The sequence below is a fragment of the Sus scrofa genome, chromosome 1 (genome assembly GCF_054392235.1).
Source record: "Sus scrofa isolate SSC_HxYL_T2T_F1_AM1 chromosome 1, Sscrofa_HxYL_maternal_Yorkshire_Landrace_v2.0, whole genome shotgun sequence".
NCBI lineage: Eukaryota > Metazoa > Chordata > Mammalia > Artiodactyla > Suidae > Sus > Sus scrofa.
The window spans coordinates 124,525,980-124,552,865 of NC_139383.1; the positions used below are offsets into that span (position 1 = coordinate 124,525,980).

At 38.4% G+C, this 26,886-nt stretch overlaps 1 protein-coding gene across 37 annotated transcripts in view; it reads left to right on the forward strand.

The window, feature by feature from the left end:
* The window catches only part of ZNF280D (zinc finger protein 280D), a 264,636-nt gene that overhangs the window by 121,197 nt on the left and 116,553 nt on the right, over positions 1-26,886 (forward strand). For 29 of the 37 annotated variants that reach the window (XR_014810947.1, XR_014810918.1, XR_014810950.1 and 26 more), the window contains exon 1: positions 20,166-20,327. The exons of 7 other annotated variants lie outside the window; for them this stretch is intronic. The gene's annotated coding sequence lies outside the window, so the exon portion shown is untranslated. Of the gene's footprint in view, positions 1-20,165; positions 20,328-26,886 lie in introns of those variants that run through there. One more of the 37 variants, XM_084969409.1, reaches the window with a different exon arrangement.

Here is a 26,886-nt window from a genome sequence, read left to right on the forward strand (position 1 = left end):
TATCTTTGCAGATCTTCTGCTCATTTTAAAAATCAGATTGTTCTCCTACTATCGAGTTGTGAGTTCTTTTTATATTTCAGATATTAACCCCTTGTCAGACATATAATTTACAAATACATTTTCCATTTTGTTGGTTGCCTTTTCATTTTGTTGGTGGTTTCCTTTGCTGTGCAGAAGCCTTTTAGTTTAAGGTCGTCCCATGTATTTGTTTTTGTTGCGTTTGCTTTTCTGTCAAATTCAAAAAATCCTGCCAAGATTTCTGCTTACGTTTCCTTCTGTAAGTTTTATGTTTTCAGGTCTTATATTCAAGTCTTTAATCAGTTTTGAGTTAATTTTTGTGCATGATGTATAGCAGTCAAGATTCATTCTTCTGCATATGGCTGTCCCAGTTTTTCCTAATCACCACTTACTAAAGAGCAATAGCTGTTAACTGAGAGTATACTAAGTTACAAATAGTTACAGTTAATCTACTCTACAATGCTACTCACAAGGGAGAAGTGGAAGGGAAGAGAAGAAAAAGCAGTGTGAACATATGCTATATGCCATGTTCTAAGGCCTATCATGTGATTTAATAAAACAATCTTGCAAGGTAGGTAATGGTTTCCCTGGCTCTGATGGCTTAGCAAACTGAAGCTCAGAAAGGTTAACAGCAGCATCCTCAGTAACACAGCTAAGTAGAGAAATCTTTGTCCTTCCCAGAAATTATCTTTATCTTCAGTAGTCTCAAATAAAAGGAAATAAAAGCTTTCTGATTCTCAGCCCTTGTAACTGGTTGTCACTTTCCACTTTCCTAGTCTTACAAGCATGCTCTAGTTCCCATGTTTCAGCCTACCTAAAAATGCTCTGGTTTCCCAGCAGATGTAGCAAAACCTCAGTTTTTGTATTTCCCTACACTCCCTGAAACTATCTTGGGAATGGTCCAGGGGCCAGGCTGTCTAATCTAGACATAGAGTCTGCATTTTTCCTCAAAGCACACTTTGCAAAGTTCGTTAGAGTTTTTAAAATTAGCAGTGATTTCTGAATTTGACTGTTTCTAGTCTATGGTTTTTAATTAGGTATGATGAGTATATATGAATAGTTATAATTCCAGACAAGTCCCCACATATCACAATAGCTGGAATAAAACTTTATGATGACCTGGATGCAGAATCCAATGAATAAAAGCTGGATTCTGAGGCCTAGATTTCTGTTTTATAACTGGGTATCTGATGGTGTTGTTTTTTGAGACTGGGAAGACAGAAGCAGTTTAGGAGGTTGCAGGGAAATGTTCTGTTTTGATCTTTAAACTCTTTTTTCATACCTGCTATCCAATCCCTCATCATTCCTGTCTTTTCTACCTCAAATTATGCTCTGATTCTAACACTTCTCACTTATCCACCACCTCCTCCTGTGTCAGTCCAGGCATAAAATCACTTAAAACAGAGGGTATTTAGTGCAGGGAATTTGGTTACATAAGTGATGTAAGAAGTGATAAGCCAAACAGGATGATGGGGCAACCAAGATATTTAACGACCATAGGAAGCTGCTTCCCTTTCCAGGCTGGCAGGACAAAAGGAAGAGAGGTCATGCTCACCCAGAAGCTGGATCCATGGTAATATCATATGGCAGGAGCTGGAACCATTCCATCCCTGCTAGAAATGCTGCCGTGGCAGAGAGAGAGAAAGACAGAGAGGGACAGAAAGAAATGACCTGGTTTCCCCATCCCTTCCCTCTCATCCTCCAAACAGTGCCTAAATGCAGCCAAGAGCCATCTGACAGGGAGTCTGGAAAATGCAAAAAGCAGAGACCAGTCAGCAGAGGAATGGAAGGGGGAGGAATGGATGTGAGAGAAAACCACCCAGCTGGCATAGACTCTAATTCAAGTCATCATCATCTTTTGACTGGGCTATTATAAGTGTCTCCTAGGTCTTCCCTCTGCTTCCACTCTAATTTCTCCTGCTGTTACAGCAAGACTAGGTTACTGTAACAAAGAGGCCCAACAATACTATGGCTTATTGCTTAAAGAAAAATATTCCCTTCTGTCTCACGGAGTGATGGGAAGCTCTGCTGTTACAGTGATTCAGATTCCAGGTTGCTTCTAAACCATTGTTTTTCCTTCTCCTTGGGTACTGTCATCCCAAGTCCACACTCGGTCAATGCTGTGTCTGAGTTGTGGATTCCAGGAAGGAAAGAGTGGACATTTAGGCTAAAGATTTCTTCCTTATTCAGTGATCAGCAATTTCATACATCATTATACTCACATTCCATTGTCACATATCTATAGAAAACTGCAAGGAAAGCTGACAAATGTAGCTTTTAGCTGAGTAGCTAATTGCACTCAGGAAAGAGATTGAATTTGGAAGGAACAAGCACACGCAATATAATTTGTACTCCAGTCAGCAGCCAGGATGTTTTGTTTAAAACACAAGTCGGGTGTTCCCTTGTAGTGCAGCAGGTTAAGGATCCGGTGTTGTCAGTGCAGTGGCTCGGGTTGCTACTGTGGTGTGGGTTTGATCCCTAGCCTGGGAACTTCCACATGTCATAGGTGCAGCCAATAAATAAATAAATAAATAAATAAATAAATAAATAAATAAATAAAATAAAACACAAGTCAGATCATGTCCTTCCTTTGCTTACAACTCTTCCAAGGTTTACTATTGCCTTTATATTTAAATCTAAATTCCTTGTCATGGAATACAGTAAATTGCCACTACTTCCTCCACTGAAGTCTTGAACTCTCAAAGTTATCCAAGAGGGTTGGAATAAACTTCTTCCACATTCTTGTGTATTTTGATATTTTAACCTCTTCCAATGAATCATGAGTGTTCTTAATGGTATCTAGAAAGGTGAATGAATACTTTCCAGAAGGTTTTTAGTTTACTTTGCCCAGATCCACCAGAGGATTCACTATCCATGGCATTTCTTAAAGAATAAGACTCAAAAGTGGAAGTTACTCCTTGACCCATGGGCTGCAGGATGGATATTGTATTAGCAGACATGAAAACAATATGAATCTTATTGCGTATGTCCATCAGAGCTCTTAGGTAACCAGGTGCAGTTTAGTTTGATTCATTCAAGCTGGCCTTTGATCCATTTATCTCTTTGATCTATTTTGAGATAGATTTAACTTTTGTACATGATACAAGGTAGGGGTGCAATTTTATTTTATTTTTTTGCATGTAAATATCTAGTTGTCCCAGAACCATGTTTTGAAAAGACTTCCTTCCCTATTGAATTTTCTTGGCATGCTTGTTGAAAATCAGTTGACTGTAAATGTAAGGATTTATCTCTGAACTGTGAATTCTGTTCCATTGATCTATATGTCTATCCTTCTACCATTGCTTCTGGTCCTATTAATCACTGTCCATTTGGCCATATATTAGGGTCACTTACCTTCACAAATATATGCTTTATTCTAATGAAATTTTACCTGCATGTTCTTTTAAATTATATAGCCAACAAAATGTAGTCAATTTTAACATCTTAGGGGAGAGGAAGATTTAAAGTTGTAAAGGCAATGTCCACTACTTCAAATGAGTGAAAACTTTTCTGAATACCAAATGGAAAAATTAGATTGTTTCAGCCAGAAGAATGGTAATATTAAAATTATGATTCCCTCACCTGGATCTCAAATGTGGTAGCCATCTCCTTCTTCTAGGGGAGAGAGAGAAGGAGAAGGAGAAGAAGAAGAAAAAGGGGGGGGAGATAAGGAGAAGGGGGGAGGTGAGGAGGAGGGGGAAGGAGGAAAGGTGGGGGAGAAGAGAAATGGGTTTAATGTAAGGGAAATATTGAGAGATACTTTCATTACTTGGTATTGTTAGTGAAAGGTTTTAATATTGTGGTGAAATTTAACTGACTAGTTTTCCTGTCTTTCTGACAATATAAGCTGTTCTACTTGGGAAATTGTGGGGCCACATTTTGCCAACACTCCTTCACTTACTCCCACTATTCTCATATCCGAGGTCCTAGATTTGCTTCCATATGAACAACTTATTATTTTTTATTTTTTGTCTTTTTGCCTTTTCTAGGGCCACTCCAGCAGCATATGGAGGTTCCCAGGCTAGGGGTCTAATCGGAGCTGTAGCCACTGGCCTATGCTATAGCCACAGCAATGCGGGATCTGAGCCGCATCTGCAACCTACACCAGCTCATGGCAATGCCAGATCCTCAACCCACTGAGCAAGGCCAGGGATCGAACCCATAACCTCATGGTTTCTAGTCGGATTCGTTAACCACTGAGCCATGATGGGAACTCCTAAACAATTTATGTTGATGAAAACAATTGCTTTCTCTCTCACACCAAAAGAAAATGATTAATTCTGCCCATTGTAAAAATGAAAATAAGTTTCATCAGATGTAGCCTTAGACACCACCCTAAAGTAATTTTATCTTGAAAAAATCAAACATGTAAGACAGACTGTGGTCTATATTTTCTTTCTAGACAGACAATTTAAGAGATAATACTCTAGCATCTTAATGGGGCTTCTCTCATTTGGAGGAACATTCTTTTTTAAGGGTTTTAATTTAATTGTGTATAGGAGACATTTTTTCCCAAGTATATTTTCAATTTTCAAAACCATGTGTTATTTACAGAAAATAGAATTCATGTGTTTTTGATTCATTTACACTTAACTCATTAAAAAAATTCCTGTTAAGCCACTTGGTATTCAAATACTTTTCAGCTTTCTAAATAAGTTTCCAAAAGCCTTCTTAAAGATAGGAAATGGTGTTAAATAAATATGTACGTGAGTTTTCAAATCATGCTCATAATTTTGCTTTAGAATTTTGTGCCTTTAATTAATAAAATGTGCTTTTCTCCTATTCAGAAAGAGATTAATATATGAAAATATATCATTTTTCAAGGTGAAAAAATCTTAATTTATAAACAAAAACCATTAAATATCATTAGACAATCAAGAATCAATTTATTGATTCTTATGTATGCTGCAAATAAATGTCAGATAAACATCAGAAATTAAAGAGAAAGAAGGTGAATGAACACTTATTGAGCACTTCTTGGGTGCTATGTACTGGGCTTATCTATATACCTAGAATTTAATCCTTAGGAGATAAATATTTTTATCACATTTTCACAGATGAGAAAAATGAGGCTCAGACAAGCTAAATAATCTTCCTAAAGCCACATAGCTTGTAAGACAAAGCTGGGATTCAAACAAAGGTCTGTGTCATTCCCAAGTCCATGTTATTTCTGCTATCCATGCATTCCACCAGATTTGAAGTTAAAAGGTCTGATATCAAATTACTGTACTTCTACCATATACTAGTATTATGAACTTGAATAAATCTTAGCTTCCTTGATTATAGCATGGGGATAATAATACCCACCTTATAAAGCTGCTGTTGGAGGAAATGAGATATTGCACATATGAACATACCTAGACTAAACTGATTCTCTTGCCTCTAGCCTTGCCCCACTTGAATACATTTCTCATATAGCACAGCTTAACACTTTGAGGTTGCAGATTCCCTGTCTATTCCATTTTCCAAAATTTTCAATGATTCCCTCGAAACTTATACTATAATTAAAAGTTCAGGGGTTTCCGTCATGGCTCCGTGGTTAACGAATCTAACTAGGAACCATGAGGTTGTGGGTTTGATCCCTGGCCTTGCCCAGTGGGCTAAGGATCTGGCGTTGCCATGAGCTGTGGTGTAGGTTGCAGACTCGGCTCAGATCCCACATTGCTGTGGCTCTGGCGTAGGCTTGTAGCTACAGCTCCGATTGGACCCCTAGCCTGGGAATCTCCATATGCCGTGAGTGTGGCCATAGGAAAAAAAAAAAGACAAAAAAAAAAAGTTCATTAGTGATTTTGTTCTAAATTAACATATACAACATTGCTGCATTTATTTATTTATTTTATTTTTTATTTTTTTGTCTTTTAGGGCTGCATTATTCTCCCAATAAAATTTTAATGTTAGTCAGATTAATATACCCACACCCTCATGAATCAACATGCACACTATGCTTTTAAAAAACTCCAGGAAAATACATGGAGTTCCCATTGTGGCTCAGTGGTTAGTGAACCTGACTAGCATGCATGAGGATGTGGGTTCAATCCCCGGCCTCGCTCAGTGGGTTAAGGATCTGGCATTACCATGAGCTGTGGTGTAGGGTGCAGACAAGGCTCGGATCCTGCGTTGCTGTGGCTGTGGTGTAGGCCGGCGGCTACTGTTCCGATTGGACTCCTATCCTGTGAACCTCCATATGCCGTGGGTGTGGCCCTAAAAAGAATAAATAAATAAATAAATAAATAAATAAATAAATAAATAAACTTCAGTAAAATACAGATAATTTAAAACATACCATTTTAACTCTTTTTAAGGTTACAATTCAGTGGCATTAAGAAATTCATACTGAAAGGAGTTCCTGTTGTGGCTTAGCAAGTTAAGACCTGACATTGTCTCTGTGAGGATGCAGGTTTGTTCTCTGGCCTCGCTCAGTCAGTTAAGGATCCAGTATTGCCACAAGCTGTGGCATAGGACCCAGCTGCAGCTCTGATTTGACTCCTAACCCAGGAACTTCCAAATACTGCAGGTATGGCCTTAAAAAGAAAAATAAAAAGAAAGAAGGAAGGAAGGAAGAAATTCACACTGTTGATACAAGTCAGGAAAATAAACAAGGGAAGATTGTGCAGATGATGGAATATGAATCCAATCTTAGAAGAGGACAAAGAGTTTGATAAATAGAAATGGGAAGAAACTTTCAATATGGGGTATGGGAAATAAAAAAAAAAAAAGAATTAGTAAAACTCTAGCCAGATTAGAAAAAGGAAAAGAAAGAAGACACAAATTAACAATATCTGGAATGAGAGAGGAGACATCAATACAGTTTTCAGAGGTTAAAAGGATGAAGAGAATATTGAATTCACTGCAGTAGGTCAGGTCACTGCTGTGGTGCCAGTTCGATCCCTGATCTGGGAACTTCCACATGCTATAGGCACAGCCAAAAAAATTAGGAATATTGAAATTATATACCAAGAGTCTTTTCATAATGGTATGAAACTATAAATCAATAATAGGAGGTAGGCTGGAACATTCACAAATACATAAAAATTAAAAAACACACCCCTGAACAACCAGTGGCTCAAGGAACAAATCAAAAGGAAATAAAAGATATCTTGAGACAAACAATAATGGAAACACAACATACCAAAACTTATGGGATGCAACAAAAGCAGTTTTAAGAGGAAAGATATTTATAGTGATAAATGCATGCACTTAAGAAAAGAAAGAGACCTCAAATAAACACCTTAACTTTGTACCTCAAGAAACTAGAAAAAAGAACAAATTAAGCCCAAAGTTAGCAGGAAGAAGGGAATAATAAAGATTAGAGCAGAAATAAGTGAAAGAGAAAACAGGAAAATAGTACAGAAAATTAACAAAACTAAGAGAGAGTTTTTTAGAAAGATAAATAGTGAGTTCCCTGATGGCTCAGCAGGATAAGGATCTGGCATTGTCACTGCTGTGGTATGGGTTTGATCTCTGGTGCAGGAACTTCCACATGCCATGGTGTGGTAAAAAAAAAAAAAAAGATAAACAAAATTGACAAACTTCTAGCTAGAATAACCAAGAAAAACAGAAAGAAGACCCCAAAATAAAGTTATAAATGAAAGAGGAGACATTACACCTGATACCACAATATAGAGGGTCATAAGAGACTACTATAAACAGCTATATGCCAACAAATTGGACAATCTAGAAGAAATGGATAAATTCCTAGAAACACACAACCTACCAAACCCGAATCATCAGAAAAAAGAAAATCCGAACAGACTAATAGAGTGAGGAGATTAAATCAATAATCAAAAGTTTCCCAACAAAGAAAAGTCTAGGATAAAGTGGTTTCACTGTTTAATTTTATCAAACATTCAAAGAAAAATTAATGCCAGTATCCTAGCAAACTGAATTCAACAGCACATTAAAAGGACCATACACCATGATCACATGACATTCATCTCTGGGATGGTAGAATGTTTAAACATATGCAAATCAATGAATGTGTTATACCATATTCATAAAATGAGGATGAAAATCATCTCAATGGAGGCAGAAGAAGCCTTTGACAAAATTCAGCCTCTATCCATGATAAAAACTCTTGAACAAATTAGGTATAGAAAGAACATAACTCAACATGATAAATACCATATATGACAAGTCTACAGCTCACATTATACTCACTGGTGAAAGACTGAAAGCTTTTCCTCTAAGATTAGAAACAATACAAGTGTGTCCCCCCTCATCACACCTATTTAACATAGTAATAGTAATTGTAGCCAGAGAAATTAGGCAATAAAAAAAAATAGAAGGCATCTGAATTTGAAAGAAAGAAATAACATCATCTCTACACACAAAACAGGTTTGTTTGTTTTTTGATTTTTTAGAGCTGCACCTGCAGCATTTGTTTGTTTGTTTGTTTGTTTAGAGCTGCACCTGCAGGGGTCTCATCTGAGCTATAGCTGCCAGCCTGTGCCATACCCACAGCAACACCAGATCCAAGCCGCACTGGCAACCTACACCAGGGCTCATGGCAACTCCGGATCCTTAACCCACCGAGTGAGGCCAGAGATCAAACCTGCATCCTCATGGATACTGATTGGGTTCATTTCCACTGAGCCACAATGGGAATTACTGACATAGTTTTATGTATAGAAAATTCTAAAGACTCCATGTAAAACTGTTAGATCTAATCTATGAATTCAGTGAAGTTTCAGGATACAAAATCAACATACAAAAAAAAAAAATAAGTAGCATTTCTATACACTAGCAGTGAATTATCTGAAAAAAGAAAGAAAACAATCACATTTATAATAGCATTAAAGGCAAAATATACTTAGGAATAAATGTAACCAAGGAAATGAAAGATCTGTACATTGAAAACTAGAAGACACTGATGAAAGAAATTTAAAGAGACGCAAAATAAATGGAAATATATCCCATATTCATAGACTGGAATAGTTAGTATTGTTAAAATGTTCATACTACCCAAAGCTATCTATAGATTCAATTCAGTCCCTATAAAGATTCCAAGATTTCCTATTTCTGTGAAAATGGCATTTTTCACAGAAGTAGGAAAAACTCTTAAAGTTCATTTGGAACCACCAAAGACCCTGAATAGCAAAAACAATCTTGAGGAGGGATAATAAGCTGGAAGTATGATATGTTCTGATTTAAAACTATATTACAAAGCTATAGTAATAAAACAGTATGGTGCTGGCATAAAGCAGACACATAGACCAACAGAACAGAACTGAGAACCAGAAATAATCCCATGCATATATGGACAATTAACACTTAACAGGGGGGCCAAGAATATTCAGTGGAGCAAAGATAGTCTCTTTAATAAACAGTTCTGGGAAAATGGGATATTCACTATAGATAAAACTAGACACTCCTCTAACAGCACTCATAAAAATTAACTCAAATGGATTAAAGACTTAAATGTTAGACTGAAGATCATAAAACTTCTAGAAGAAAACATAGAATAAAAGCTCCTGGACATTGGTCTTTACAAGTAATTTTTTTGATATGACACCTAAGGCATAAATGACAAAAGCCAAAAATAAATAAGTGGAGCTATATTAAACTAAAAAAGCTCCTGCACAGCAAAATAAATAAATAAATAAAAGAATAAAATGAAAAGGCAACCTATGGAATGAAAGAAAATATTTTCAAACCACATATCTGATAAAGGGTAAGTATTTAAAATACATAAAGAACTCATACAACTCAATAGTGAAAAAAGAAAAAGGCGAAAAATCCCCAAACTCACAAAAAAACTAAAAGACAAGACACAATAAATAATACAACTAGAAAATGAGCAAAGGAGCTGAATAAGCATTTTTCCAAAGAAGATATTCAAATGGCCAAATGAAAAGGTGCTCAGCATCACAAATTATCAATGAAATGCAAATTAAACCCCAATGAGATATCACCTCACACCTGTAAGGATGGCTGTTATCAAAAAGACAAGAGAGGAGTTCCTGCTGTAGTGCAAAGGGATTGGTGGCATCTTGGGGGCTCTGGGACCTAGGTTCCATCCCTGGCTGGCACAGTGGGTTAATGACCCAGCATTTCTGCAGCTGTGGCTTAGGTCACAAGTGTGGCTCCGATCTGATCTCTGGCCTAGGAACTCCATATGCCACAAATTGAGAGACTGGACAAAAAAAAAAAAAAAAAAAAAGAGAGAGAGAGAGAGATTAAGTGCTGCTGAGATTACAGAGAAAAGAAAATCGTTGCACATTATTAATGAGAATGTCATTGGTGCAGTCACTGTGGAAAATAGTATGGGGTTTCCTCAAAAAAAATTAAGAATAGAACTACCATATTATCCATAAATTTCACTTCTAGTTATATACATTTAAAAGAAACTATATCAGTCTTGAAGAGATATATGCACCCCCATGTTCATTGTCTCATTATTTACAGGAGCCAAGACATGGAAGCAACCAAAGTGTCTACTGTTGGATAAATGAATAAAGGAAATGTGGTATATATGTAGAATGAAATATTATTCAGTCATAAAAAGAAGGAAATCATGCCATTTGTGACAACATAGTTGAAACTTGAAGGCATTACATGAAGTTAAATAAGTCATAGAAAGACAAACTCTGTATGATCCCACTTATATGTAAAACCTAAAAAAAAAAAAACAAAAAAAAAACAACAAACCTAGAAAACCCTTAAGGAAAACAGGATATATTGGTGGTTGACAGTTGGTAGGGAATGGGGGAAGTGGATAAAGGTAGTCAAGAGGTAAAAAATTCCAGTTATAAGTTCTGGGGATGTAGTATACAGTCATGTACCAGCTTGACTATAGTTAATATGTATTGTCTACCTGAAAGCTATTAAATTAAGAGAGTAAATCTTAAATGTTCTCATCACAAGAAAAAAATGTAGCTATGTTGAGGTAATGGATGTTAACTAAAATTATTTTGGTGATGACTTTGCAATAGATATGTACATAAAATAATTATGTTGTACACCTTATACAATGACCTATGTCAGTTATAACTCAATACAATAAGAGAAGATGGCTTCCATCTCATTTTCTTCCAAATTTGGTGTAAGTGCATCAACTTGGCAGAAACAACTAGACCTATCACTCTCTCTAATGGCAAGGCTGTATGGGGAAAATAGTTTTCAGCTTTCCATTATCTCCAACTAGAAGGATAGTGGAATGTCAATTCAAGTAGTCAAGTAGCCAATTCATGGTATCTAGCACACCATGTTCAGAAGCATGGATTTCATCTTAAGAACTGTGTAAAAAATTGATGTATTTTTAAATTATGGTTGTTACATACTTAGATTTGTTTTTTAGAGAGTTGTTTTTATGACACTAGAATAAATTAGTTTGGGAGTACACAATAGAAAATTTTCTCACTGAAGTGAGATAGAGTAGAGGAATAAGAAATCAAGAATAGATAAGGAAGGTAGAATCTTCAGAACTTGGTACAGGGTCGATTTGTTATGGTGGACACTAGAGAAAGAGAAGCTGAGTGTTACTCCTAGGTTTCTTGGTTGGACAATTGGAGAGATGGTGATATTGCTCAACAGGATGGACTAGATAAGGAAGAAGAGAGGGAGCATAATGGATTACGTTTTAGAAATGTTGACTTTTTTGTTCCTGTCAGACATCCAAATGGGACTGTCAAGTATGTGATTTATGGCTCTAATGTTTTGAAGATATGAATTTGGGAATCATGAGTATAGAAATAAAAGTCAGTGTCCTAGGAATGACACCGGTTTCTGAACTACACTTTCAGTAGCATTGGTGTAAACTGCTTCTGATGACATTCCACTGGCCTGAAAATTCAGTAACAATGTAGTTGCATAATAACACTAGATATTCAAACAAATGTCCCTCAAATCTCAATGACTTAACATACTAATTTTTGTTTATTACTCACTTCATGGTCTTGATGTGTGGGGGAGGTGTTTCTGTTCCATCAGTCATTCAAAAATTCCAGGTTACTTTTTCCTGTACCTCCACAGTCTTCCAGGGATTCAAAATACCCTGGTGGATCCTCTGTACCAAATGAAGAATAAAAAGATCTTGGAAGAATCTTAAGTGGTTTTAGAGGACGGGCCAGAAGTGATGTTAGAATAGAGCTTTTCAAACTATCTGTAGAAAAGGATAACTTTAAAAAAAACTTTCCAATCTGTTTCAGACTGTTACTTTTGTAAAAGAAAATAAAAATGTTGTGAAAACATAAAATCTCTATAAAAATTTCTAAACACTTAACTATTTAGAAACAGTTTTGTTGTACTTAACTTGTTATGGACCAGAAACAAACAAGTCATGGAAAGACACTGGTTTCTGAACTACACTTTCAGTAGCATGGTGTAAATTGCTTCTGATGACATTCCACTGCCCACACTGGCCATACGCTGCTATTTGAATGTAAGAGAAATGGGAAATGTTCAAGGGAGAAATGAAGTGATAGTCTCTGCCTTAATCTACCTCTCGGGTCCCAAGTACCCATTGTTCTCTTCCTCCCTCAAGCTAACCCATCTCCAAAGTATATAACCCAAGTCCCATCAAGTCATTGCATGTAGCTTAAAATCCCAGGTGGCATACAGATCTCTCCATCAGATCTAGATGTGACTTCTTGTGGTTTGGTGATCTATGAACTAAAAAGACAAACAATATACTCCTCCCACCAGTCTTATACCTAATATACAATGGTAGAAGTGAAGGAGATAACTGCCCCAAACACCGTTGGATGGAAAGGAGAAGAATGTCAGGCACAGCTGTCACTGCTCCAGAGCAATTCTGAGGTCCTTGTTACCAATCATTTTGAAGGCCCTCTATTCCAGGGATGAAGAAATTTTCTTGATTAGGTGACTAAGCTCTAATTCTTTCTCTGGGGAGATAACTCTCTGTATTAGACAGGGTCTTCAGACAAACTGAAACTGAACCAATAGAATATATATATTGTATAATAAATTTCCATTGTAATATCTATATATCTGTATATTTAGCTGGAGAAAGAGGAAAACTGGTAATATAATTCAGTCCAAGTCTGAAAGCTGAAAACCAGGTGAACTGATAGTGTAAGTCCTGGTTTGAATCCAAAGGCCCTTTAATATCAGAGGGCAGGAAAAGGTGGACATCTTAGCTCAAGCAGATAGGGCAGCTTTACTCTTCCTGTGCCTTTTTTGTTGTATTTAAAATCTCAGGAGTTCCCATTGTGGCTCAGTGGAAATGAATCCAATTAGTATCCATGAGGACGTGGATTTGATCCCTGGCCTCGCTCAGTGGGTCGGTGGTCTGGCGTTGCTAGATCTGTGGTGTAGGTCACAGACTGGCTCTGACCTGGTGTTGCCGTGGCTGTGGTGTAGTCCAGCAGCTGTAGCTCTGACTTGACCCCTAGTGTGGGCGGTCCTGAAAGGCAAATAAATAAGTAAATAAACTCTCAATTGGATGATTGGATAATGCCCACTGACATTGGTGAAGGCAGTCTTCTTTATTGAGTCTACTGATTCAAATGCTAATCTCTCTGGAAACACCCTCACAGACATAACCAGAAATAATGTCTTACCAGTTATCTGGGCATCCTTTACCCCAGCCAAGTTGACACATAAAATTAACCATCACACACACACTCTTTCTCAATTTTCTCTGCCTCTGCCCTTTGGGAAGTTTTCCTTGTCTTTAATTTTCCAAGGACATACCTGAATGAGAGTTTGCTTTCTTTGGAGACTCTATGGCTTTCATACTTGAAGATCCTGGGGGTCAATCAAAAATGGCTTTATAACTTAATCAGTTAAAATGGTTTTAGAGTAGGTGCATGGTTACTTTGGCAATATAATTTCCTCAAAAAATACAGTAGTCTTCTGATCCATTTGTTTCCATTCAACTCAATATGCCATTAACAACACCTGAAGTTCTCTCTGAGCCTGTTTTTGAATGAGTTCCCCAGAAGCAGATCCTGAAAAGAAGACTTGCGAACAATGACTCATTAAGAATATTGTATAGGAATGTGAATAGCAGAACAAGGGAGGAGAAGAAGACAACTGTATCACTTGGGATCCAGTTAGAAGACAGAAGCATACTAGTTATCTTAACAAAGAGAATCTAAAATAAAGAATCATTAAAGGCAAAACCATTACATTTTTATTTTATTTTTTGTCTTTTTAGGGCCCACACCCGCAACATATGGAAGTTCCCAGGCTAGGGGTTAAATCAGAGCTACGGCTGCAGGCCTACACCACAACAATGCTATACCCAAGCTGCACCTGAGAGCTACATGATTGTTCACGGCAACACTGGATCCTTAACTTATTGAGTGAGGCCAGGGATCAAACCCTTGTCCCCATGGATACTAGTTGGGTTCGTTACTGCCAAGCCACAACAGGAACTCCACCAATAAATGTTATGGATGGGGAATTCCTATTGTGGCTCAGTGGGTTAAGAACTCTACTAGTGTCCATGAGGACCCAGGTTCCATTCCTGGCCTTGCTGAGTGGGTTAAGGATCTGGCATTGTCCCAAGTTGTGGCACAGGTTGAAGATGTGGCTTGGATCCTGCATTGCTGTGGCTGTAGCTGTTGGTGTAGGCCGGCAGCGGCTACAGCTCTGATTCAACCCAGAGCCTGGGAACTTCCATCTGATGTGGGTACGGCCTTAGAAAGATATACATACATACATACATACATACATACATAAATATTATGGAGGTAGCAACCATAGGAAGCAGCGACCACCTCAGCACTGATGGAACAAAGAGAAGATATTTGAATTACTGACACCATCTTAGTCAGCTGGGGCTGCTATTACAAAAATACCTGGGTAATGCAGCTTAAAACAGATGTTTATTTCTTGTAGTTCTGGAGGCTATGAAATCGAAGATTGAGGTGCGGCAGATAGGGTGTTTGGTGAGGACTTGCTTCCTGGCTTGTGGACAGCTGCCTTCTTGCTATATCACAGAGAGAAAGAGAGGAGGGCAGGAAAAGGAAGGGGAGATGGGAGAGGGGAGAGGAGGAGAGTGGTACCTCCTAAAGGCCTTATCTCTAAATACTGTCCCACTGGGGATTAGGGTTTCAACATAGGAAGTTTGGGGAGACACTTACACGCAGTTTATAACAAACTGGAGGAAAGGCTCAATGGAGCTCAAACTCAGACCTCTGAGAAAAGGGCGCTCTTCAGCTGGTGCTGGCATTTCTGAGCTTGGAGGAGAGGTACCTTAGAGCTGGGACCCAGGCCTTTGGGGAGGGGATGATGGTGGCTGGTGTTGACTGATATCTCTATGGGGATGCAATGAAACTAATTCTGCAAGTGTTGGGGAAACTGTAAAATGATTTTGGCCTCTGCTACTGGAATGAATTGCTGCTGCTGGGACTAATGAAAAATTGTTGGATACATCATGACAGGAAAATAAAGCAAACAGAAGTAAAGAGGAAGGAGCAAAGCCCTTCTTCCTCTTCCACTCTTGCTGTCTCCTTCAAGTGTCCTCTGTTGGCAGAACATAGCAGCTGGCCAAGTACACAATTGGTTTGCAGATTCCCAGCCCTGGGCATTACAAAACTGAGTTAAGAAGGCTAGCTTTGATTTGGGGTAATAGTTTAACATGCACATAAGCAAGGATACGACTTTAGAAAGCTACAGAAGTAGCTTCAGCCTGATCCTAGAGGAGAATTCTGGAGTGTAAATGATGCCTCAAAGTTGTTCCCACCCAAGACAGGGTATTCAGGGCTTTCACACATCTGCATTTATCAGTCCTTGGTTAAGAGCTGGCCCTAAGGGATATTTACCAAGGTAATTTCCCAGATATTTCCAGTTTCTGTGAAGGCAGTAAAGTGGCTCCAATGGTCTAAGCATAGTTCTTTGAAAAAGAGCTGTAGATCTTGACTGCCGGAAGTAAAATTAAAATGAAATTTGAGGCAAAGGGAGCACCCCCAAAAAGGTGGATAGATATCTAAGAGTAATGGTTGAAGCAGTGACAATATTTTCTCTGGAGATATAGTTCTAAAAGCTGCCTTATTTCTGTACTTTTTTGATCAAATCCTTCTTTCTCTTAATTTAATAGATGCTGCTTTGCAGATATGCTGGTTAAAGTGTACAGCTTTCAATTATAAGATAAATAAGTTCTGAAGATCTAATATACAGCGTAATACTGTTTTGTAATCTTGAAATTTTCTGAGAGTAGATTTTAGGCTTCCTCACCACACACACACACACACACACACACACACACACACACACGCTAATCATGTCCGGTGATGGATGTGTTAATTAACCCGATTGTAGTAATCATTTCATAATGGATATGTATATCAAATCATCACACTGCACATTTAAGTATATATAATTTTGTCCATTATATCTCAATGAAGCTGGAGATAGGCTGCTACTTTGAGGCTATATGAAACAGTAGATTCTATCTGAAATAAACATGTATAATCTGATCTTTCCTAAGGGCTGAGTCACTTTGTTCAAATTCTACTGAGGCTTCCATGCTCAAAGCCTTTTAAATCATATCCCTTTCTCTTTGGAATATAGAAGTATTGTGTTTTCAAATCCTGCAAAGCTTTCAAATACTGGACTCTATTCTCTTTCATTTGTTTGTAAACTGATTAATTCTCTTCTACACTAATCTCTTTCTAGTAATACCCTGCTAATCACATAAAAACCACCAATATCCACTATTAATATTGCTTTCTGAATTCTTCCCTTAGAGCTACAAATTATGTACTTTTCTGAACTGCTTTCTAATTTTTGTAGGAAACAGTTTAGCTGGTGCCTGATATGAATCTACAGTTACTTAGCCTACTGTGTTTCATTAATTCCTACATGACTGTTATGCTAAACTAATTCCTCATATTTTAGGTTTTTTGTTACAGTAGGCCACCATTTCTATTATTAATCAGGATAGGTGATGGTTGCAATTGTAACAATCAATCCTCAAATCCTAGTATCTTAACCCAATAAAGATTTATATTTTTCTCTCATCAGTACAATGAGCATCAGTGTGATAAATGTGCTTTGTGCTATCGTTAAGAGACCCAGGGCACTTTCATCTAATATTGCTGCCATTCCTTACCTCCTCAGAGTTCTGTATCTGGCTGACTGATGTGTGAAAAACAAAAAGGAACTATAAATCACTGGAGGTTTTAAGGGTCAGGCTTAGATTTAGTAATCACTGCTTAAGTCTATATTCCACTGGCTAGAAATAGTTACTTGGCCTAATGTAGAATTAAGGGAGCTAGGAAATTTGGACTTCCTGGGTATATAAGAGGAAAATAAGACAGTGAATACTTATCATTGTCTCCACCACAGTTAATATGCTTTCAGTTGCAGATAACATAAAACCAAACTCAAACTGGCTTTATCAGGGTTCTGTACCCTCTTGGATTTAGCTCTGGGGGGCCTGCGAATTAAACTGACAAAAGGTTAGCAAGAGAAAAGACAGATTTTAATCACATACTATATAGGGGAGTTCACAAAGAAATGTGACTCAGAGAATCACATTTAGGGCTTATATACTATTTTAATAGATGAAGGGGAAGGGGAAAGACACTTATGTGAAAATAAATGACTTTTAGGAAAGAGAAATGGGCCCTTAGGAGAAAAGATGGGAGATATGATAGTTTTGTGACAATGTCTGTTTAGGTGTAGTGACAATTCTCATAGTCTCCAGTGATAAGTCAGTCTTTTCTGGTTGCTCCCAGGGAGGAGATTTATGACAATGGAGTTCTTTTGGGAGGTTCTGGTTTTAGGAAGATAAGGGATTTCAGGTACTCAAATGCTTTTGGCTAAAAATAATTTTTATGCTATAGTGGCTTATTCTGGACCCCTTTAGCTTAAAGAGAAAAAGGGAATTTATTGGCTCATATAACAGAGAAGTCTAGCTATTGCATGGGGTTCAGGTTGGGTTTAATTGGGAGGTTCATGGATTGACTTTCTATGATTGATTCATCCACTGCTTCCCCCTCCACACATTAGCGTTATTCTCAGTTGGCTCTCAGTAGACACACATATAAAAGGTTGTATCTCTCCCAGTATTTGCATTCTAATGCCATATCCAGAGAAAGAAACAATTTCTTTTTCTTTTGTCTATAATCAAACAAAAATCCTGGTTGGTTTCTGAAACAAAACCTGGTTCAAAGGGAGATCAGGGTAGGGAGTTCCTGTTGTGGGTCAGTGGTAACGAACCCAACTGTTATCTGTGAGGATGTGGGTTTGATCCCTGGCCCCTCTCGGTGGGTTAAGGATCTGGCATTGCTGTGAGCTGTGGTGTAGGTCACAGTGGCTTGGACCTCGTGTTGCTGTGGCTGTGGGGTAGGCATGCAGCTGTAGCTCTGATTTGACCCTAGTCTGGGAACTTCCATATGTCACATGTATGGCCCTAAAAAAAAAAAAAAAAAAAAAGTGAAAAAAAAAGGAGGTGAGGGTAATTCTGATAGTTTTAGGCTAGTTGTAGTAATCTTGGACTTGGGGGTGGTGGTTATTCCATCCAAATTTTGATGAACACAATAGAGTTGTGGAATAGAAGCTGCGAAATCACCTATATCCATTACAGTCAGAGTAGCAGATGATCTCACTCTAGGAGAATCAGTACTGTGAAGATACTTAGCATATAGAGAATGTCAAAGAGTAGGAAATATAAAAAGTCAGAGGAAGAGAAGCACTAAAAAGTGATGGGAAGGTGTGGACAGTATGTCAAGAGAACCAAGACAGCTGTGTTCTAGAAGCCAAGGAAGGAGTATGAGGATTGAGGAGTCAAGTAAAAACCATCCAATTTACTTTTTGTGTGTTGATTTCATACTCACCAGACATCTTTGAAAATTTGGCTTCTCATGTAAATGTTTCTTTTGAGTGAAAATGTGTACACAGTTTTCTTGTCTCCGTAGCAGTTATGATTTTCATGGGGAAAGAAAAAAAAGGAGATAAACTGGTTTATACATCAGTGTCTAGTTAAGTTTGGTTGGCATGAATCATCCCACTGGATTCAAATTGGCTCTGGGGGCTAACAACATTAAGTTTCTGTCTCTGCAAACTGAGGACCAGACTGTAGAAAACAGTGTGAAATCCTAAATTCATCCTCATTTTGTAACATATTTTGCAAATCATTAGGAACTATATTTGAAACATCTGAAATATGACTTAAGAATGTTCTAAGATTTTTGAACTTTTAGTTTTCCATTAGTTTTATTTTGATTATTCTATCTTTTCCTATGAAGTTTATTTCCAGTGCCAAGAAGAAAAGGAAAGATGGGCCATTTGGGAGAAGAGTAGGTCCTGGTCATCTGTAGCCATTCCAGGTTTTTAGGACTAATTTAAGTGGTCTTTGAGGAAGACTGATCTGGGAATGGTAATTAATAAAGAAACAACTGTAATGATAACTGCCAGAGAAGAGCTGGGGACACTCTGGTTGAGAAAGATGAAACTAATTCAAATAGGCAGGAAGAATTAGTATGCTCCAGTAACTGAACGGTTAATGCAGTGGCTGGTGTACATTAAGCAGCGCTAATGAGACAAGATTTCAAATCCAGGTCACTCTTGAGACCGTGACCACTACTGCCATCCATCCTGTGAGGGCAACTGAGAAAGGAAACTTTCCGTACATATCAGAACCTATATCCATTAGAGTATTACATACAGTACAATACATTAGCAAGTATTTATGCAAGCAGTATTTTAGCACGTGTTCTTGTAAATGCACATATATATATTTAGTAAAGTTATTACAGGTATCTTTTTTTTTTTTTTGTAAAGTTGTTAAAGGCTGTTAGGAACTAAAGGAGACAAGCAAACTCGCATGTATAATACAAATTTGGCAAAATTAGCCAATTATTAGAAGAGCCGTCTCCATTTCTTTTTCTCGTCTGTTGCGTGGTCTTCGCCGCTGAGGCACAGAATTTCTTTTTAATGGCGCCTCTCTTTCTAAACCTTCTTACTTTCCAAGCCTGCGGAGAACTAGCTGTTACACATGGGGAGCCCCCAGAACTCGCGTTTCCATATCTTTAGATTCGACGCGGCCCAGGCTTCGGAGCTGTGCCTGGGGCCCTGGCCCTGGCCCTGGGCCTCTGCAGGAGCGTGGTAGTGCTCCGTGGCCTTCGAGGGCCCGCGACGCGACGCACATGCCCACGTCCGCCTCCCGCATCTGCAAGAATAAAGGGAGCCCGGACGCGCGGAGGCTGACCCGGAGCCTACCCATGAGGCAGCGCGCCGGCTCCACGAGAGCTCCCCCCCTGCCCACAGCTCGGCTGCCTGCTCCGCAATGGGAGCCGCCGCCGTCGCTGCTGTGTAGTTTTTCGTGCTCCTCCTTTTCCTCCTCCTCTTTCTCCTCCTCCTCAGGGCCCCAGTCAGGCCGATCCGCTCCGCTCACGGTAAGCGCCCCCCGCCCCCGCCCGCCCTCGCCCGCCCCGCGCTGCAGCAGGCAGAGGCCCTCCCGCGCGGCCTGCGCGGCCCCACTCCGGGGGCGCCGGGCTGGGGGTGTCGAGGCCGGCGCGGGTCGCCGAGAGCGCCCAGGGCGCGGGGGAAGAGACCGGCTGCGCGGCGGTGGCCGGACCGCCATCTTGCGCTGGCCCCGGCGGGGGAGGGATCCCGCCGCGACGCGGCAGCCGGCTCGGGGCCGCAGGCCGGGGCCGCGCAGGCCGCCGCCGCCGCCTCCTCCCCGCCTCGCCTCCCAGGACCTGTTTGCCCCTGGTCTGGTTTGGGCTTTCCTCTTCGGAGGCTACTCCACTGGTCTTTCTTACGTTTTGTGCTGATGTTTGGCGGGGACTTACGCTCCTCTCCTTCCAGCGCTCCCCCGAGTCTCTTCAGTCAGAGGCAGAGACCAAAGGGGCTGCATAACTTGGAGGCCTCGGGGACCTTAGGGCCTAGGTTCCTCGGCCCAGGTGACCAGTCATTCCCCGCTCACATCCTCTTTCCTGTGAAAGGACTTCCCCGCTCTGCCCTAGACGTCCCGTTATTGTCTGCGGGAAAGGGGCCCTGAGGAGCGCAGTGGACTTGGATACACAATTTCCTAACTGAGCTTGCAGATTTCCCTTGGTGAGACGGAAAGAATGAGCTCACTCTGAGGTTTTATCCTGCTTTTAGAGGTGGAAGGAGTTCCTCCCAACTTATCTCAAGTGTTAACGCCTTTATGGAGAAATCAGCTAGAGAGGAGAAACGTCAAAGTGAAGCCGCTTCTGCAAGCACGGGAGACCTTCGTCCAAAGGGTTTCTCTTTGTTTGCAATGAGGTGTTTTTTTTTTTTTTTTTAAAAAACCAAACCTGTGAACTTAAACCTTATTTATTCATTGTTTTCAGGTTTGAACTGTGTATTGAGAATTTGACGTTCTCTATCGGCATTAAACATAAAATTGAAACCTAAGAGGAGAGATTTAAAGCACAAAAGCTATCTATCTCTCCGCATTTGTGAGATGTCCTGCATTGGGTCATTACCGTGTCAACTCAAGCTGTACCTAAGCAGAAACTTATTGTGCCTGTCACCAAGGCGCAGGTTTGCTGAGCGAATTAAGTTGGGCCTGTGTGCTCTCGATGTTTTTAAAGCATCGGTACAAATACTATTATAATTTTATCTTGCATTTGTATTAGTCACTGCTAACTCCTTACCACTTGCGCAGTGTTGTGTGTGTTGATAGGACTGATTTTGAAGATGAAAGAGAGCTCAGGGTGAGAGATCTTTAATGAAGTCATGGCTGGGAAGTGATAAATCATTTCTATAATCTTAGGTCTTCTGATTCTTCATTCAGTGCTCAATTGACTATATTACTATTATTATTTTTTTAATGAGAACAAGGTGAGTGAGGAGGAGAGCAAAGGAGGCTCACCTATAAAATTTAAGAAATTCTATTCCATTGCCACCTCTTTTGCATTTTTATTTTTATGAGTTCATTTATTAATTTAAATTTTAACAAAATTTAAAAGCTTTCACGTTATTTTCCCCCAAACATTGAAAAGTTGAATAGCCCAATTGAGCATTCATACCTACCACCTAGTTTTTACAGTTGTTACTTTTGCCGTGTTTGCTTTACTTATCTCACATTATTTTTGGTGAACATTTTCAAAGTGTGTTTCATCTCTCATAACAATTCACATCTAAGTACTGTGCGTGTCCGTACATACACTATAAAATTAAGGCCGATTTTCTTTGTAACTACAACACCATAATCGCATTTAAAATTAAAAATAATCCCTACATAATCCCGGATAATCTAATAAATGTATGTAGTATGTATTCACATGTTCTTCACCCGTTCCCTGTTGTCCCCCAAATGTCCTTTTTAGTCATTTATTTTGGAACCAGTATCCAGTCATGAATTAAGTTCGTGTTAGTTTCTTCTAATTTAGTGTAGTTGTTTCTCTCTCTCTCTTTTTTTTTTTTTTTTTTTTTTTTTTTGGAATGACGTTGACCTTTTGAAGAGACCAGGCTAGTGGGCATGTAGAATAACCTACCTTCTGTGTTTTACTGGCAGTTTCTTCCTCATGAGGTTAAATTGTACCCTGTGTCCTGTATTTTCTGTAAACTCTAAGTTAGGTCTAAAGACTTGAGTAGATCAGGCCAAATATTTTTGGCAAGAATACTTAACAAGTCCTGCAGTGTGCTGCACCTTCTACAACATCAGAAGGTACTTAAAGTAGGGTTATCCTATTGCTACTCCTAATTTTTACCTCTTGGGTAAGGTGGTGACAGACTGTCTTTCCACTGTAAACATTTCCTTTTGCTAATTAGCAAGTAATCTATGCGATGATATTTTTGTCATTAGTATTTAATATGAATTTGCAGTTATCTCGTAAAACATGGTTGGAAGTAGTTCTCTAGAAATGGGTGTTTGGGGATGAAGGAGGGGAGCAGTTTTGCAGGATAGGACTAATTTATCTAATTCAGGGAACTTGTAATTGCTGTTCCAGTTGGCATTAGAGCCCAGGGTGACTGGGGAGAGGAGACAGACAGAAGTAGATAGCAGACAGACTTTGAAAGTTTGCTTAAGACCCTTGTATAGTGAGCTGTGAGAAATAGAAAAGTTCTGGGGCAGTTTGATGAGGAAGGAATACAAACCTCAGCATCCCCACTTCAACCCTTTCTTTCCTGTTAGGGTTTATAGTCCAGTCCTGCTTCTTCAGCCTAGCGCTTTACTACAGCATTGGCTTTCTTGGTAGAGGAGAGGAGGTCAAAGGAAAGCAATAAATAATTTTGTACCCTCCACTACCACACTTGTTTTCTTTATTCAAGAGAACATTTAGAACCATGCCAAGATTTCTTTTTCTATACAAATTGGACAGGGAATGTACCTACATGGAATAATAGTTTTTGTAAATAGAAAGTAAGTTACAGTTTTAGATGACAGGAAATTGGAGATTGTTGTATTTTGTTACTTGAAGTAACTTTTGAAAGATGAGAAATAGTTATGATATATGCATTAATATGTATTCCAGAATAGTTTTTTTTTTTTTTTCCTGCTTCAGAGGATTCAAAAATACTTGATTTTCAGTCAAGTTTTTTTTTTTTTTTTTTTGTCTTTTGTCTTTCTAGGGCTGCACCTGTGGCATATGGAGGTTCCCAGGCTAGGGGTCTAATCAGAGCTCTAGCTGCTGGCCTACACCACAGCCACAGCCACAGCCACAGCAACTCGGCATCCTAAACCCACTGAGCAAGGCCAGGGATCGAGCCCTCAACCTCATGGTTCCTAGTTGGATTTGTTAACCACTGAGCCATGATGGGAACTTCCAAGTTGTTTTAAAGATATATGTGATGAATTGGTTTGCTTGGTAACTTCTATCAAAAATATCGTTTTGGATTTTTATTGATTTTTGCCAAACAATTTTGCTTTAAGGATTTTTTTAACTCTCGGTATACCAGGAAAAATAGTGAAAAATCTTACAATGTTCACTTTCACATGTTGCCCAGATTTTTATTACATATTTACCTGATTTTGAAGGTATATATACCTGAAATGAGCAACATTGTCTGAATGCAACTAACTCATCAACTGTCATAAGTCAGCCTGGAACACATTTACCTTGTAAATAGTGATTGGAGATTACAAGTACTTCCCTAAAAGCTTCTTATCATTCTTTCTGGGTCTTCTTTCTCCAATGTGCATATCAAATGCAGTACTTGAAGAATTTTTTGAAACTTTGGATGGTTTAAAATTTTGTTGAAGGGGAGATGGCCATCTTCTTTGTTTCATAATTGCAAGATGTTTTCAGTTTTAGATTTGTAAGCATCAATTAGAATAATCCAGTAAATTTGAAAAATTTCTGCATCATTGAATTTCCTTCTAGTCACCATTGTATACACCTGCATTCAATACTTAACTGCTTATAAACTGTATCAAGTGAATTTTAGCCCACAAACATGAAGGATGAAAGAATACTGTCACATGTCCTTTTAGCAAAAAAGCATGATCTATCTGTATTCTTGTAAAAATACTGCATGATAAAGTCTTTCCTACTGACTGAGAATATTATATTTCCTTTTAGTTTTTAGAAATATGTTGTTCACTCATTGATTGTTGACTTTTGAGAAAATCTATTTAGAATATCTCATCTGGGTACTTAGTCTGAGATTTCCCAAATTTTACTATCATTATTACATTGCTTGCTGTCTATCTTTGCATTTATCTTTTAGGTTCATCTAATTATTGTAAAAAAAAAATAGCTCCTCTGTTAGTTTTCTTCTATTCCATTGTGGACAGATGGACAGAAAATAAAAAGTTCTGAGTTTTTTTTTTTTTTTTTTTTTTTTTTTGCTTTTTAAGGCTGCACCTGGAGGTTCTCAGGCTAGGGGTCGAATTGGAGCTATACCTGCTGGCCTACACCACAGCCACAGCAACTTAAGACCTGAGCTGCATCTGCAACCTACACCACAGCTCATGTCATTTCTGCTGTGCCACAATGGGAACGCCAAAAAGTTCTGAGCTCTTAACTGTATTTATTAATTGAAAACAGATGAAGAGGAACAGGATATGCCACCCTAAAATATGCCTTTGATGTAAGGATTATTTTGAGTGGTATGAAGTTGAAATCAACAGAAGAAGAGTTTTTTCTCCTCCTGGTCACTGCCTAGAAGCAGGGCATACATTTCTTTCTGTGAGTGTTTTCCTCACTGTACCAGGAAGGGAAGAGATGTTTATGACCTGAGATGGAGGGTCGACAATGAGATGAGTTTGCATGAACAGACCCAGCTAAAATAAACTTACCTTCCGTTAGTTCCACCACATATTTCTTAGTTTCTTCCCTATGATGTATTGTCTCTCAAACCCCCAATTTCCTTTCCTTTGTTAAAATGGTATATAAACTCTCAAGTCTAACTGCTTCTTTAAGTTTTACTTCTTTTCTGTGAACTCCAGTGTATGTAAATATTAATAAAAATTATATGCTTTTTCTTCTGTTGATTTGTCTTTTGTTAGTTTAGTAGACAGGTCAAGGTACCTAAAAGGGTACAAGTAAAGTTTTTCCTTCCTGATACAGACTGCAAAGATAATACCTTGAATCTTCTATATACCTTTTTGGTATAGAAATCTGGAATGCAGTATTTTGTGCCAACAATTAGAAAACTCAAAAAAAAAAAAAAAAGGTGAAGGATAATGCATTAGGATGATTTATTTCACTCTTGCATTATCTTTCTAAGCAATTCTTTTGTTTTCTTATTATTTTAGTTTTTTCAAAAGCATAGTTAGGAAAAATTGATGAGCAGTGGTGAAAAAACACCTAGGACGATGGAATTAGCAAAATATTTCAAGGTGTGGGGAAAGTAAAATCACTAAGGTTCTGTTACGTATCTTAGATTTGTAAAAGGATTCTGTAGACCCACATAGTAAAATAGAGTTTTATTCTATTTTAAAGTAATGAGTAAAATTTCCTTTTGTTATTTGAAGATGTCTACGAACAATGAAAGTCGTTATCAATTTTTAAAACTAAAACTGCTAAGGAAAGAAAAAACTAAAATTATTCCTATGAACTCTGATAGTATACTGACCGTTAGTTTGTATGGTGAGATGCAGAGGTCTGCTGGTTTGCAACACACATTAAACCTGCTTGCCTCATGGTACCATGAAGTTTTTCACCCTTTTGCACTCTGACCTTAATGAATGCAAATAGTACTTAGAAAGTTGTTACTTGGGGTTTCCACTCTGAAATATTTTTACCGTTTTTTCTTTTGCCTTCCATAGTTTACCTTAAGAGATCCTCCATGGTTAAAAATGATTAACTGGAACCCTGTAGGATCAGGGTGTAGTATTTAGGCTTTTTGGTGAACTGATTTCAATAGAAAATTTTTCAGTCATTTCATTGCAAACATTTCTCCTTTTCTGGTTTAAAACACCATTATGGTGAACGCAGATGGTGACTTTTGAAATGATATTTATGGTCTGGGGATTTGAGTTGCTTTCAAAGGTTCTTCAAGGCCCTGCCTTTATCCTCTACCTACCTTATGGATCTGGGGTTTCCTCACTTTGACACAACGATGTAGTGTAACAGACTGAATCAGAAGCAGATAAGAGAATCCAGCTGTCTTTATGAACATAAAATTAATGAGATTTGTAAAAATTGAAAACAGAACCACTCTTCTTTATTTTGTCTTGGGAAATATAACTATTTTACATAATATTCATGTGAATATGCAGTGGGTTATAGTAATTTTTAAGTAAATTAATGTATATTTGTTAAATTTCTCAACTTGGGTTGTGGGCTTTATCTTTAGAAAAAGATACAGCACAGGGCACTATATCTGGTCTCTTGGGATAGACCATGACAGAAGATAGTATAAGAAAGGGAATGTATATATATGTATGACTGGGTCACTGTGCTGTATAGCAGAAATTGGCACAATATTATAAATCAACTATACCTTTAGTAAAAATTATTGAAAAGTTAATAAACCACACAACCACACACTTTTTTTTTTTTTTTTTTTTGGCCAGATTTGATTTCTTCATCA